The sequence below is a fragment of the Bidens hawaiensis genome, unplaced genomic scaffold (assembly GCF_021521415.1).
Source record: "Bidens hawaiensis isolate Kalapana, Puna unplaced genomic scaffold, B.hawaiensis_p1.1 tig00020677_1, whole genome shotgun sequence".
Taxonomy (NCBI): domain Eukaryota; kingdom Viridiplantae; phylum Streptophyta; class Magnoliopsida; order Asterales; family Asteraceae; genus Bidens; species Bidens hawaiensis.
The window spans coordinates 156,492-171,489 of NW_027493176.1; the positions used below are offsets into that span (position 1 = coordinate 156,492).

Consider the following 14,998-nt stretch of genomic DNA (forward strand, 5'->3'; position numbering starts at 1 on the left):
ATCAATTAAAGCATTGCAATCAATTAAACGTTCCAAACATAGAGCGGTTTCAATTGATTGATTGACCAATTAATAACGTAGCCGGATATCGCAGAGGAACCAATTTAATTTTTACGGCTTCTCACATCAAATGTTTAAATTACATTTTTCTACATCTTAAATCTTTTATACCGGAGAAATTTTATAAAATAATACACAAAATTTATTAATTAAAAGAGTTATTAATTAATCGATAAATTAATAATTATTAATTTATATATTAATTAATATTTTATTAATTTATAGTAGAATGTTCTGACTCACCTAGAAGAAAATGTAGAAATTATTGAAAGCGTTACTGTAATTAATAAAGATGATATCGATGAAGAAGATGATGAAAGTTCTACAATGGAGCCCCCTTAGCGAAACGAAGCTATTAAAGCGGCAATCACATTGAACAATTTCTTGTTGAGCTATGAGAAAACAACACCAGAAGTTCTTACCACGCTAAGGAAAATTAGAGACGAGATTCAAGAGGAAATTGATTTCAACAAAAAACAAAAGACAATTGAGTCAATTTTCAAGAAACCTTCATAAATCATTCATATAATATGCTATATATAAGGAATTATTAATTTATATTTTATATGGGGTCTAAAAAAATTATCAAAAATATATTATCTTATAATTTTAACGAATTATTAATTTAGTACCCTATCCCCAAGTCAGGACTAACAAAAAATATTATCTTAAAGAATTTATTAAATAATCAAATATTGATTTATCGAGTTTCTGCTTTATCTAGTATCATCATGTAATATTTTAAGTGTTTTATACGTAATACGGATATAAATAATGGTAAATCAAATCACAACGATGAATGATGCAATTCAAGAAACAACCACCCACCGGAACCTCTAACGGTGTCTATGTGTGGCGATGATAAAACCAGTGCCGATTGTTACTTGGATTTCTGCTGATGAAACCACTAATCACTCTGTTTCGTCTCTCTGATTCACTGACTTGTGTAGTACAATTTGGACATCAGTTAGTTAGTTAGTTACCTTTGCCATAACTTAGAAGAAAAACAACGGTTGTTGATGCCGCTTCACCTTAAGAAGACGATTGACATTCAGGTATTATACTCTGAACACGAATGTGCTCTATTCATGTATCCACATCATCGATAAAATATGTGGTGGTAAATTAAAAACCCTATTTCTGTCATAAAGTATCTTGAATATATCTTATGTTCATGTTAAAATTCCCCCTTCCATAGGGCTTACCTTCTCCGATGATATCATGTAACGGAGGTTTGCACAAGCCATTTGAAAGAATCAAATCAGGTGTGTACGTGCTACTAAACCTTTGTTTTTCAATCAATAAAAAATGTAAAAGTTCACTGATCATATGTGATGGTTTTTACTTATTTTTCTCGGATTAATATCAATGCTACTTGCTACTGATAGTAGAAACAAACGGTTAGACAAATATATATCTATGGACCAAAAAACGAATAAACTGTAGGGATGGTTATGTATGGTACAACTTTTGTTAGTTTATTTGATTCAGTGTTCAGTAATGGCAGGAGTTATTTGTAATTTGAGAGTTTGCAATCAAATAATCAGCGAAACAGGGGTGCCACATACAAGTAAGTTCATTTTACATAAATGTAGATGATCAAATTCAACCCGTTTACATACAATTGGTCAATTTAAGTTATGGTTTACATTAAATGGGTTGAATAAGAAATCCACCTAGGAGGATGGGCCAAACCAGTTGAAAGTCACTCAAAAGCCTAATTTAATCCATACAAGCTCCCAACTCATTTTCATTCATTGAGGTGAATAATTATTATAATGATATTGTACTATAATTATAATAATTAACACATCAACTACTTTTACAATTTTCTCACCACTGCTTAATACAAAAAATAATGATCTAAGGTGGATCAGTTCATGTTATACCCCATCAGTGGTTATTGCTCTTCAACAACCCTTTGTACATATTGGTTTAGTAGACTTTTAATTATTTCATCAGTTTGCTTTGGCCCGTTTCTTTGCCGGTTTTTTTATATTTATAATTTTTCGTATTTTGACACCCCTTTTTCATGTATTTCTTTCAGTCCCGAATTTGGTGGGTCAAGTAACATGTCATGTCGATTTGGATGGGTTGTTGACAGTGTTAAACCTTATATATGGAAAGAAGCTCTTTTAGCATGTTTGGCAATGTCACATAATTGTGAAGCAATGACTACGATTAGTCACTTAGTCGGCTAATTCATCTTGAGGAGGGGTGTAAATGAGTTGACTCGACTTGTTTAACTTACATTAGTTGGAGCTCGCCTCAAACTGATCCTTTTTGTTATCAACGGTTATATTTATTACCATCCTTAATTAGGGTTATCGGTTCTTCATTCATGTTCGTTTGTCGAAAAGTAATTTCTTTTCTTAGTTTTCTTCTATTCGTTCGGATCGTTTTGATTTTGTTATGCGGCTCAATTATCATGCTTTTGTGGCAAATTTGTTTTCTGCCCACTCTTTTTTTTTAAATAAACAGGTGTTTAGGTTTGTAAATTGATTTTATTCTGATTTGGATCGTTTTGTTGTTGGTTGTGTTATGCCAGCAAAACTGGAATGGCTTGTAGAAGTGCCTCTTTAATAACAAGCAAAGACCGTGTCAACCCAATGGAAGTCCACATGATACGTAAATGGCAGTCCTTTGACTTTAACGACGAATTATGCTATCGGTCTCTTTGTTCATAAACAGGTAAAAATGTTCAGCTGTAAAAATACATTTGTTGCACATATTTCTCTTAAGTCTACATATCCTATTCATTTGTGCCACACAGACTCATAATAAATTTGACTTAAAGGTGTGAATTTTGTTCTCTAAAGCTTATTATACCCTATACATTTATCCTTTATGTGAAGACAGTTACTATATCATAATTTCATTTTCATTGTATGTGCAACTATGTCATTCCCATTTCATTTCATCCTGACATGTCTTAATCGTATCCAAAATAACCATCTGGAGTACTTATTTTCCTTTTTCTGATTGATTAACATTCATAGATGACTGTGATACATATTAGGTCTCTTTAGCGAAGCGTGTTCCCGTGTATGACCCAGTTCCATTTATACTACCATACCATTAACTATTCAAATTTACACACTGTAACGGGCTACATTTTTGTTTCATTAACGGGTAATACAAAGTTCTTATTGTCGGGTCAAATTTAACCGGTTAACGGGACAGCTTGTTTCATTAACGAGCAAAGTAGGTTTTATTAACGGGTAAAAAGGGTTTTACTAACGGATCAACTTCTGTAACGGGTCAGCTTCTGGTTTCATTAATGGGTAAAACAATCTCAAACGGAAATGCATAACATTTTCCTGGTAAAACAGTGAGTTAACTTGATGACTATAATTTGTCTTACTTATCAACTCATTGGATTGGTCAAACCTTCTATTGACTCATGGATGGACAAAGCAATCTATTTTTGACTTTATATGCATGTGCTATTTCATTGTTACATTTGTTATTAATCTATTTATAATGTTATCTATTTCCTTCTAATTTCCTTTTTCATTTACTCAAATCATTTGATGCAATTTCATTTATTTGACTTTTTAACTCTTTGTAGGTAACTGTAGCTTACTAACTCCACCTCTGTCAGTTGATCTACCAGATAAATACGACTCTGCCCATAACGCACTTGGTAAGACTAGATATAGTGACAACATTGGTATATTTCCTGCTTTTACCAGTAGTAACATAGCACCATTTTTTAATAATAACAAGAAATAACATTGAAATAACTTATACAAATCCATTCCAATTAAGGATAACAAAAAAATTTTAAACCAACTTAATACATATCGCATGGTTGTTATGATTGGTAAATATTAAAAGTATGTTGAAAGCACCATATTAAAAGTATGTTGAAAGCACCATTTCTACCCTTGACTAAAACTGAAACTTGAGTTCTTTTTATATTTTTAAAATCAGTGGTTATTGCTCTTCAACAACCCTTTGTACATATTGGTTTAGTAGACTTTTAATTATTACATCAGTTTGCTTTGGCCTGTTTATATTTATAATTTTTCGTATTTTTGACACCCCCCTTTTCATGTATTTCTTTATCTGCTTTCTACTGGAAGCTGGAAGTATTTCATGATGTATGATTCAAGGTGTTTGACAACCAAGTTGAAGGTTCTATGGGTCAAAAAAGATGACCAAACAACTCCAAATAGTAGTGGTGTTGGCTGCCAGATTAGTACCACAACTGGCACAAGTTAAGAGTGTTTTCTGTCTCGGGGCTGAATCAAGATTCACGGACCAACTAACCCTAGCTAATCAGTGGGAATGGCCAACTAAAGATCAAAACCTTAGTGTTTACTTAACTTCGTGAAATCGATATTCAATAACTGGTAGACATTTTAGTTACCTTGTTGTATACCACCAAATAATTAAAAGTGTATGGTTAAATTTGCTTGGATTAATGTAATTTCACATGACGTAATACCTAAGGGCGCAAGTTGCGTTTTTTATCCAACTTTTTATATCAGTATTACAAATTGATGTTGGTAACTTAAAAAAAAAAAAACCATAATTGTGCTTAGTTTTATGTTTTTTTATTATTCTATGATAGTGAAATATAAATTTCTTTTTTATTTTTGTCTGATAAATTAAATTGACTAGAAATTTTTACATCACAAATGCGATCCCCTACTGATTGAATCTGGGTTGTGTTCCCGCCGCAACGCGCGGGCTCTTTGCTGGTCTATGTTAGTTGCTGTAAAAGAAAATAGGTGATCGGAGAAGTTTGAAATATAACGTGGATGTATTGTTATAGACACTCTTGTTTATTATAAGTCATTATCAGAAATAATTAATAATCTTGTATTTTTTATTTCATAAGGCGATTACTCTTCTTTGCATTTTGTTTTGGCCTTTCTAATGTGTCGGTCCGGTCGGGTCGGGTTGGGTAGGCTCAAAACAGGTCAATTCATTTGGTTTGGTTTGAGTTGGAACGAATTTCATGTTAGAAGAACGGGTATAAAAAGTATAATCTTTTTTCAAAATTATTGTACATTCATCTTTGTTTTTTAGTTGTGAGTTTATGGTATTCTGCACCAGTGCGTTATAATATTGGATTACTAGGTTATTGACCCGCGCATGACACTAGTTGAAATATAGAAATCGTCAAGTAAATATATATACAATTTCAAACGACAAGTTGTTTTTTAATACATATTTTGAGACAACATGAATTTAATTACAATTTATATTCATACGCAAACAAAATACTTAAAATACATAAACTTACAAAAAACAACTTTATATAGTAGAATGTCTACGAAGAACATTTAAAACTTTAAAATATGAACTTTATAAACTTTAAAAAATAATATTAATATAAAACAAAAAAACTTCACTAACATTATTCTAGAAAGCAAGCAAATCAGAAAATAAGCATACATGAAAGCTTCCCGATAAGTATCCAAGAATGATTCGGGCTTCTTTTATTCCTGGACCGGGAACACAGTTGAAGACATAAACATTCAGACATCAATCTAACAAACACAGTGACTAACTGACTACGAAAACTGTTTTTACATTTCATGTGAAAAGTCCTGCACCCTAATAAGTGAAGCACGTCCAAAGCTCATTTAAGAACCATAGCCAAATCGAAACTTTTTAAAATGACATGTTTTGACCAGAATCAAATCGATGTGTTTTTAGAATGACCCATTTAAACACGAACCAAATCGATATCTTTTAAATTGACCCGGTATGACCCGAACCAAATCAATGCGATTTTAAAAAAACCTGTTGAAACCAGAATGAAATCGATGCCTTTTTATATTGACTCGTTGACCCGAACTAAACTGATGCCCTTATAAAATGACCCGTTTTGATCCGAGCCAAAGCAAATCGAAACATTTCTAAAATGACCTATTTTCTTAAATGAAAATTGAAATACACACTTGCAGATTAAGAAGAAAATTAAGGATAACACATACAACGTTCTTAGCTTTTGAAATCATTTCTACCAAACGCGAATTCATTATTATTGGGTGTGAAGATTCAAGAAAATATAAAGCTTCAATAACTTCAAAACAGTTGAAAGTTGAAACGCATGTGATATTATTTCATTTTTTAATAGATACTAAAACCAAATACCGAACAAACTAAATAAATATTGAAACGAAACTAAATTGAAAAAAACTAAAACAAAACTTAAACCGAAAACCTAAATAAAACCAAATACCAATAAAACTAACACAAAAACCGAAATTAAACTGAAAAACTAAAACGATAAATTTGAAACCGAACCAAAAACAAAAATTGTAAAAACCGAAACAAAAAATGAATATAGTTAAACTTGTCTAAAACGAAACTGAAACAAAACAAATCTATAAAAACTAAAACCAAACAAAAACCAAAAACCGAAATGAAACCAAAATAACTACCATAAAACTTTGAAAAAAAACTTGAACTCATCAAGGAACACTTATATTAGAATTATATATTAAATATGATTAAATTGAATGTAATTTAATTTTGAATTATTTTATTAGTAAGAAATTATTTGAATAAATGTTATTTATGGAAATAATTATTGTGCATAAATTGGTTAAGCTTAATTGCGGGGCATACGTTTGTTAATATGAAATGTCGGTTTAGCAGTTTCATTGATGATTTACAAAGTAAATTTGGTATTTCAATTAAACCAAACCAACAAAATTACATAAAACCCTTAAATTCTTTCATATTCTGCACACAAGTTTCTCATATAAATGACAACAATAAAAAAGATGAGAAAATTACAAACCAAACCCACAAACTAATAAGCAAGATACACTGTAAAATGAAGCAGTGTCTCAGTACCATCGTTGTTCTGCTGATCAGTACCCTGGAAAGTCTTCACCACAGCATGTCCCTTAGCATTCACATACTTTCCGGTGCCGCCCATCACCCCCAGCTCTGCGCTCCTGTGAACCCCCACCCCATAAAACTCAAACTATCAATATAACTCCCATGCATAAACATCACAGTGAACGCCATTGTCTGACTCTATCGAGCTCGATACATAGAACCCTTGAGCCTTCCCAATCAAACCGGACCCTAGCTCGTGTCCTTCGGTTAACTCGTCATCAATCACGGTCAATGTCCCGAACATAAACTGTTGTAACGCGTTACCTTGAGGTAACTGTCCACCGTTGATGGCAGCAAACTAATTATTATTGTTGTTTTGGAAAACGTTTGAGGTGGTCCCACCTAAGCCGGTGAGGAACGGGAGATTATTGTTGTTGATAATCCCGTTGTTCCCATTGTCTTGCGGGACCCCATTGTTAACCGGGAGATTGGCACCGTTTGGTTTTGCAAATGGGACTTGACCATTGACAGCCGGGTTAGTCACGGCTCCAGTGACGGCTTTAGCCGAGGGGTTTGACCCGCCTAGAATGTCGTGCATGAAGAATGTAAGTGTGTGGTCGGGACCTTCGACCACAGGGACCGCACCTGCACCGGAAGCTGGGTTAGGTGGGATGGCACCTAAGGGGGTCACATCATCACCTGCTTCTGGTGCAACCACTGGGGCCACTGGCTCTGGGTCCTCGATGAGGGTTCGAGCCGGGGCGGCTAGGAACAGAAGGGCCTCGATGAGGGTTCGAGCCGGGGCGGCTAGGAACAGAAGGGAGAGGAGTGAAAAACAAGTGAAGGTAGAGGCTGCCATTGGAGAACTTTGATCAAGTTTAGAGGTGAATGATTGATTGATGGTTGTGTGGAATGTGATGTGTGTATTTATTTAGGAAAAAAAAGAATACATTGGTGTGGTTGATAATACGGAGTTGGTGCCATATAAGAGTTAGTAAACTAAACTTTTGTTTTAATAGCTATAAACAACTCCTCTTTACAGAATCCAACTCGTATTTATGATTATCAAAGGTTCTTTAAATCTAAAGTTTGTATTATTTGAAAACTAATTATATAAACTTGCCCGTAAAAAAAACTCTGAAGCAGTCGAAACACAAATCCAGCACTACAGCAAGGGTAAAAAACGGAATTAAAAAATTGAATTGTGGCTGCTGGGATTCGAGCCCAAGTCTTCACAGCCACAACGTGGAATTCTTACCACTAAACTACAGCCACTTGATATTATCTATCTGATCTAATTTACTTAACTAATGTAAGCAGCCTGGCCTAATATTGTTTGTTTCTGATTCTAACTTTTTCCTGATGACACATAAGTACATAACAACCAATTGACGTAACCAATGTTGAGTCTTACAGATGTAGCATATATGCAGCCACATGCCTATTAATTTGGGTTGTTAACTCAACGGGTAGAGTACTCAACTTTTAAGTGTGACTATTATCTCCTGTTATTTTTCTTAATCATAACTCAAGTTTAAATATGATATATGAATAATCTTCATATTTATTGTGAATGTTGTTTAGATCATATCTTTAATATGTTTTTTTAACTATTGAAGGCTGAGTGGTCTTGAGGAAGACGTGCTTCTACAATGAAGCACGTGATTTACGTAATCAGATTGATGATTAATACTTGAATGATCTGCTACGTCGAAAAGTAGTTGTCTAGAAATATTGGTTTTAAAGACGTAATAAATCGTTCCCAGGAGATGAAAACAGAAAGAGAACAATGGTAAGGAAATTGCATCTTTATTATGTATCCTTAGTATCATGTTTTTATAATGCATGTCTAATAGATTTTGTATTATATTTTTATTTTGCGACTCTATCCAAATTACATAAGCAAATCGCAGAATCTATAATAGAGCGATAGAGTTGAAAAAATTTCCTAGTCCGACAAACATTAACTATGCGAATTTTAAACAAGCTACATATAAGAACACATTATTTGATAAAAACTTCACCGACTGAACATCAATGATTACATTACCCACAAATTTAGCGACTGAGTCCGGTGATAGAAAACTTTAACAACGTATTTTAGTTTCATTTCAACAAATTTACCACAGATTTTGTGATTGACCTAGATTCCCCAAGTATGGTTGTGAATTACCATTTTTGACGACGCTCGACCTAAATTCACAAAGTTCTTGATTAACCTATAATAACCAAGTATATATGGTTGTGAATGACCATTGTTAACCTAAAATCAAGCAAGTATGATTATGATCGACTTACATTGACCAAATAAATATGGTTGTTAATAACTCTTTTACCATGATTGACCTAGATTGAACAAGTATAATTATGTTAGGCCTAGGAATTAACTATCTTCGACCTTAGACAACCTATGATTGTGAATGCCATTATTGAGATTGTTGACCTGGATCCATAGTATGCCACCCTTACTTTTTAAAACCATGAACCAAAATATAAACTGATATATTGTAGGCTTCTTTGTCAACGCACTCTACTTTCTTTGACAACTCACAAACTTCCCTTTCAATCTTTTCATCAAACATGTTAATAAGAGCTTCATCCTCCTCTTTGCTCAGGAATTCTGAAAAACAAAAACAAGCTCATGTGGCTGCTGGGATTCGAGCCCAGGTCTCCACGGCCACAACGTGGAATTCTAACCACTAAACTACAGCCACAAGATGTTTGATTAGAAAGACAAAAACTAAATAATGCACATGACATATTATTTTATTTTAAATCTTAAACTCATAATTCATAATTATTACATTAAGACTTGATTATGCATTACATTATTCTTACCGACCGTAATCTTTCACATTTCTTGCAATTCTTCTTGTGATCATACTCTTTATTTTATACATCAAGTGTTAACGATTTGATTGTTAACAAGATATTTTTAATAACATAATATTTGATAAAAAGAAATAAAAAGATATATTTATGATTCTAGGCAAAATCTATAATTTTTTTGTGTTTGTCATTATAAGATAATATCTGGCGCTAGCCATATGTTTATAGCTTACGAATTTAAAATTTTCGGTTATTTAAAACCTATAGATATAAAGCATATATGCGTGCCAAGCAATGTTTAACACTGTAATCTTTCATAAGAGTTTCAGCGGGTCGTGCAAAGTAGCATATCGATGCCGAAAAACTGTAACGTTTTTTTCAGTAGGATCGGATTTGTCATTCAAAAGGGGGTTGTAGCGCAGCTTGTTGCACGCTTACCTAACTCTCTATTGTAACTGTCAACTGGATCATTTCGGCAACTTATCTAATATATTGCTTATTAACATAAAAAAAAATAAATAAAATAAATTCTTTGTTTTATAAAACACCGTCAACTTCTATATAAAGTTTATACAAGGTTTGATATGATAGATGCATTTGTTGGACTCGTTATGCCCAAGACACATATTTTTATTGATGTGGCTAGTACGTCATGATCCAAGTCGGGTCATACCAATAACAAGCTAGACAAACACCAATAATATTTGTTTATATATAATATGATCATTACAAATAAATATTAACACTTGAGTTATTTATAAAAGGGTTTCTAAATACAACGTACTTGTGAAATAAATAAATCATATGGTTGATTTATACTTTGAGAGAAAGCATTTCATATTGTTACTTAAGATGGTTAAGTAACAATATATTAAGCATGGTACCTATAATGTGTTATTGTTGTGTTTGACACAATACAAGTTATAACACGATATAAGTTTTATAACACAACACATTTATGGAAAGGTTGGATAATAAAATTAAGAAAGGAAGGAGGTGCCCCCCCCCCCTCTCTCACTCCCCTCTCTTATTTTATTATTATCTTCATGTTAGTGGGAACATGCAATGCTTTTGATTGGTTAAAAAAGGAGGTGCCATTTTGAAAGTCTTCTTGTGGACTCTTTCTCTCTATCTCACATTACACAACACAAGTAACAAACACAAGAGGAAATATCCTCTCAACTTCTTCTCTCTTTTCTTCTTGGATTCGGCCAAGATCAAAACAAGGAAGAGGAGTGTTTTTCAAGTGAAAATCCTAGCTAGAAGTGGTGTATTGTCGGAGGCTTGGGGTATGCAAGCTTGAGGACCTTCCCTTTGAAGTTCTTGCCTTCCATCCATCCTCTCCTTCACCCGGATTTGATTCTCTTGAAAGGTAGCTTTAACATGCATGTACTTTTAGTGACATGCATGTGTTTGATAGTATGTATTTCGTATTTGGATCCGGGCTTGGGTTTTGCATGTGTAAAATAGGTTTTATACATATCAAATTAACAAGATTTAAAACTTATTTCCACTGCGTTTTTGGTAAAATATGGATTTTATCACTTTGATAATCCTGTTAAAACCCAACAACATTAATATAAGTGTTTGATTAATTGATTTGTATAAAAATTGGCAATGATGATAACAATAATATAAACAACATAGTCCACGGCCAACGAAGTACACATTTTGTATTTTGCCCCTGGTTCTTAGAACGTACGTAATATAACTTATTGGTCCTCAATTCCCCTCCAGTTAGCATGCGTGCACGTAATATATGCATCAACTGTTGGAGTTAATTTCCGAACCCGAGTTATGAGTCGGGAAGGTGGGGCCGGTTCGAGCTAATGGATCAATCTCATTAATTAATTAGTTATTGCATTTAGAGATAATTATATATTTTAATTATTAAATAGAGATTGAATTTTGTTTAATAGATAAATAGGAGTTTGTGTTTTACTTTAATTGTAATCGAGCCTGTATATAACCCCAAAGAATTCATTTAGGGTATGTTTGGTTGAAGGTAATGGAATGAAGGGAAAATGGAATGGGAGAAGGAATGGAATGGACAAGGGAATGAAATGGATCCTTACCATTCATTTTCCTTGTTTGGTTAACCTATAGGAATGAAATCAATTATTAATTTTTATTGTTTGGTATCCTAAAAAATTGTAGAAATGAAATAGAAATAATAAAAACACTTATATCTCAAAATACTTTTTAACCAAAAAAAATCCCCCTACAATGGCGACGGTGGTAGCTCCGGCGATGAAAATGGTGGTGGCGGCGGCGGAGTTGGTGGTGGTGCCAATGGTAGTGGTGATGGTGGTTGTTAGGTGGTGGTGTTGTTGATAAAATAGGGTGAAGAAGGAATGGAATGAAAAAAAAAAGAAGGGGGGTGAGAAGTAATGGTTTTGATAGAATGGGATTCCATGTGTAATGGATGATTCCATTCCATTGAACAACCAAACACCATTTTTTTCATTCCCACGTAATGAATCATTTCATTCCTACTGTCTTTCCTGCATACCAAACGCTATCTTAAGGTATCTTAAGGGTTAATGGATAATTGATCAAGCTTTGAGTTATTTTCTTGATTATTAAAATTGATGACTTGTGTCAAATATATTCTCATGTTTAATTCGATCTAGGCCATTAATTGGTATCAGAGCAAGGATCGAATAACCCTAAGATCGCAGGAGGAGACCAAGAACAACCGTCAACTATGTTTTTGAATAATTAATGGCTTTTTTTTACTTACATGAGAAGCTGAGAGGGTTACCAAAAAGAAAAAAATAAATACAATAATTTGTAGCAATTAAAGTTCCATTTTTTTTTGCATACGAATCATTATTTCATGAGGTATCCGTGACCGGGTGTTTACCAGAAACGTGCTTAATTCTAAAAAGTTGTTTGGGGCTGATTGGTTTGTATTTGTTTAAACGGACTGAAGCAAGGGAGTTCGAAAACATTAAGTGTTTACTAACGGAAGAAAAAAACGGCGTCAATGGCAGGTGAAGAAGAAAGACCGATAATCCAACCCAAAGTGACCGGGGGGATATCACTGCAGGTTATAAAGCTTAATGGAACAAATTACATCACATGGGCGATTGTGGTGGAAGTGGTTTTGGACGATCAAGGGTTATGGGAAGTCATTCAACCAAAAGAGAGCGCAGCTATTGATGCAAAGAAGAATAAAACGGCAAGGTCGTTTTTGTTTCAAGTGGTGGAAGGTGATATTTTTCTTCAGATTGCTCAATAGAAGAATGCCCGAGAAATATGGGTGGTTTTGAAGGCACAATATGTTGGGGCCGAGCGGGTCCAAAATGCTTGACTCCTAACGTTGAAAAGTGAATTTGAGAAACTCAAGATGGCAGAAGACAAGACTGTTGATCAATTTGCAGGAAAAATAACCGATATGGTTTCAAAGGCAATGGGTCTTGGTCATTTATTCGAGCAAGATGTCTTGGTGAAGAAGTTATTCGAAGTGGTTCCAGACAAATACTTCCACTTTGTAGCCTCAATCAACTGTTGATCTCGATAGTGTCACACCCAAACCTACGGCGAAAATGTCGGGGCGCGAACTGTTGATTCACAGCTTACAAGGTACTAACATACAATATTAGTGACAATATCTAATTATTTTATTAAAATTCAACAAAGTACACAAGTCTCAATCAATTAAAAATAAAACCAAAACAATTAAAATAATAACATCTTATCTTTTCATTAATAACATAAAGTCTTTTCTAAATGATCTTCAAACACTTTAACCATCCAAAGAATAGCCTGCAATATGCGTACAAAATAGATATATTTGTCAACAACACACGTTGAGTAAGTAATCACCAGATTTTTTTGACACTAATAATATAATATGTAATAATATGCAAATCAATATCATGAGTATCAATAATCAAATGAAAATAATTAATTGGTGTCGTTTGGCCATGACTCACGAACACGGTTGATGGCTACTAAGACAAAACAAATACAAATAATGGTGCTGGTTGACCATTGCCTTGTGAATCGGGCTTTGGCTACTAGAACGACGTATTATCATACTTTAATATGATTATGATGGACCTCTCCGAATGCGATAAAATAAACATGTAAACAAGTAAGCAAATATTATATAGCATTCAATTGATCAACAACACAGTATTTGAAATTTTAAAGTGACGTAAATAAGATATATAAAAGTATTATAAGGTACGCAAAAGGTCTCTAAAAGGTTTAAAATCTGTAAAATAAGGAGTGATTGCTCACCTTATTAATTAGGCGAGTTAAATGATAAAATAAAGATTTAAATGAGTCCCGAGCTTAAGCGAGCTGACTGATCCAAAACGAACTGATCTGGAACTTTGAGACAATAAACTATCATTAAAAACGACATAGCCGCTGGAATCAAATCAAACGGATGTGTAAAACTCAAGTCAGGAGGTTTTTAATATTTAAGCGAGTGATAGTGTTCAGAAAAACACAATAGATCGCAAAAAACCACAATGCCGAGCAAATTATAACATAATGTTGAGTAACATAACATAATATAAAGTAAACAAAACACAATTTCAAGAAAATTAATGATGAAAAAAATTAATGATAAATAAAACTACACAGTTATCTTTTTCCTCGTTATTTTTTTTAGAACGAGGAAGAGTGTGGGGGGACCTGGTACTAATATAACTCAAGAAGTTATAAAACCAGAAGAAAAATATTTCATAGAAATACAAAAATATCAAAAAATAGAAGCACTACTTGAAAAAGTATACTCAGAAAATCCCATTGACCCAGAAAAATCCAAAAAATGGATGAAAGCGTCAATAAAATTAATAGATCCTAAGACTGTAATCAGGGTAAAACCAATGAAATACAGTCCACAAGATAGAGAAGAGTTTAGCAAACAAATTAAAGAGTTACTTGAGCTAAAATTAATTGTTCCAAGTAAGTCACCCCATATGTCACCAGCGTTTCTAGTTGAAAATGAAGTTGAAAAAAGAAGAGGAAAAAAGCGAATGGTAGTAAATTATAAAGCGGTTAATTCAGCAACAATAGGAGATAGTTATAATCTTCCGTGTATGCAAGAATTACTAACCCTCTTAAGAGGAAAAACCATATTTTCTAGTTTCGACTGCAAAAGTGGTTTCTGGCAGGTACCATTAGATGAAGAATCTCAGTTACTAACTGCATTCACATGTCCTGATGGTCATTATCAATGGAAGGTAGTTCCTTTCGGATTAAAACAAGCACCTAGTATATTTCAAAGACATATGCAGAATGCTTTAAGAGGATTAGAAGATTATTGTACCATCTATGT

General features: G+C 33.4%; 1 non-coding gene and 1 pseudogene across 1 annotated transcript; both read right to left on the reverse strand.

The window, feature by feature from the left end:
* Nucleotides 1-6,751: 6,751 nt before the first annotated feature.
* Nucleotides 6,752-7,614, reverse strand: LOC143561460 (dirigent protein 25 pseudogene; annotated as a pseudogene).
* A 1,898-nt stretch (nucleotides 7,615-9,512) lies between these two features.
* TRNAH-GUG (transfer RNA histidin (anticodon GUG)) lies at nucleotides 9,513-9,584 on the reverse strand. Its single transcript has one exon. It is a non-coding gene; the product is annotated as a tRNA-His (tRNA).
* Nucleotides 9,585-14,998: the final 5,414 nt, after the last annotated feature.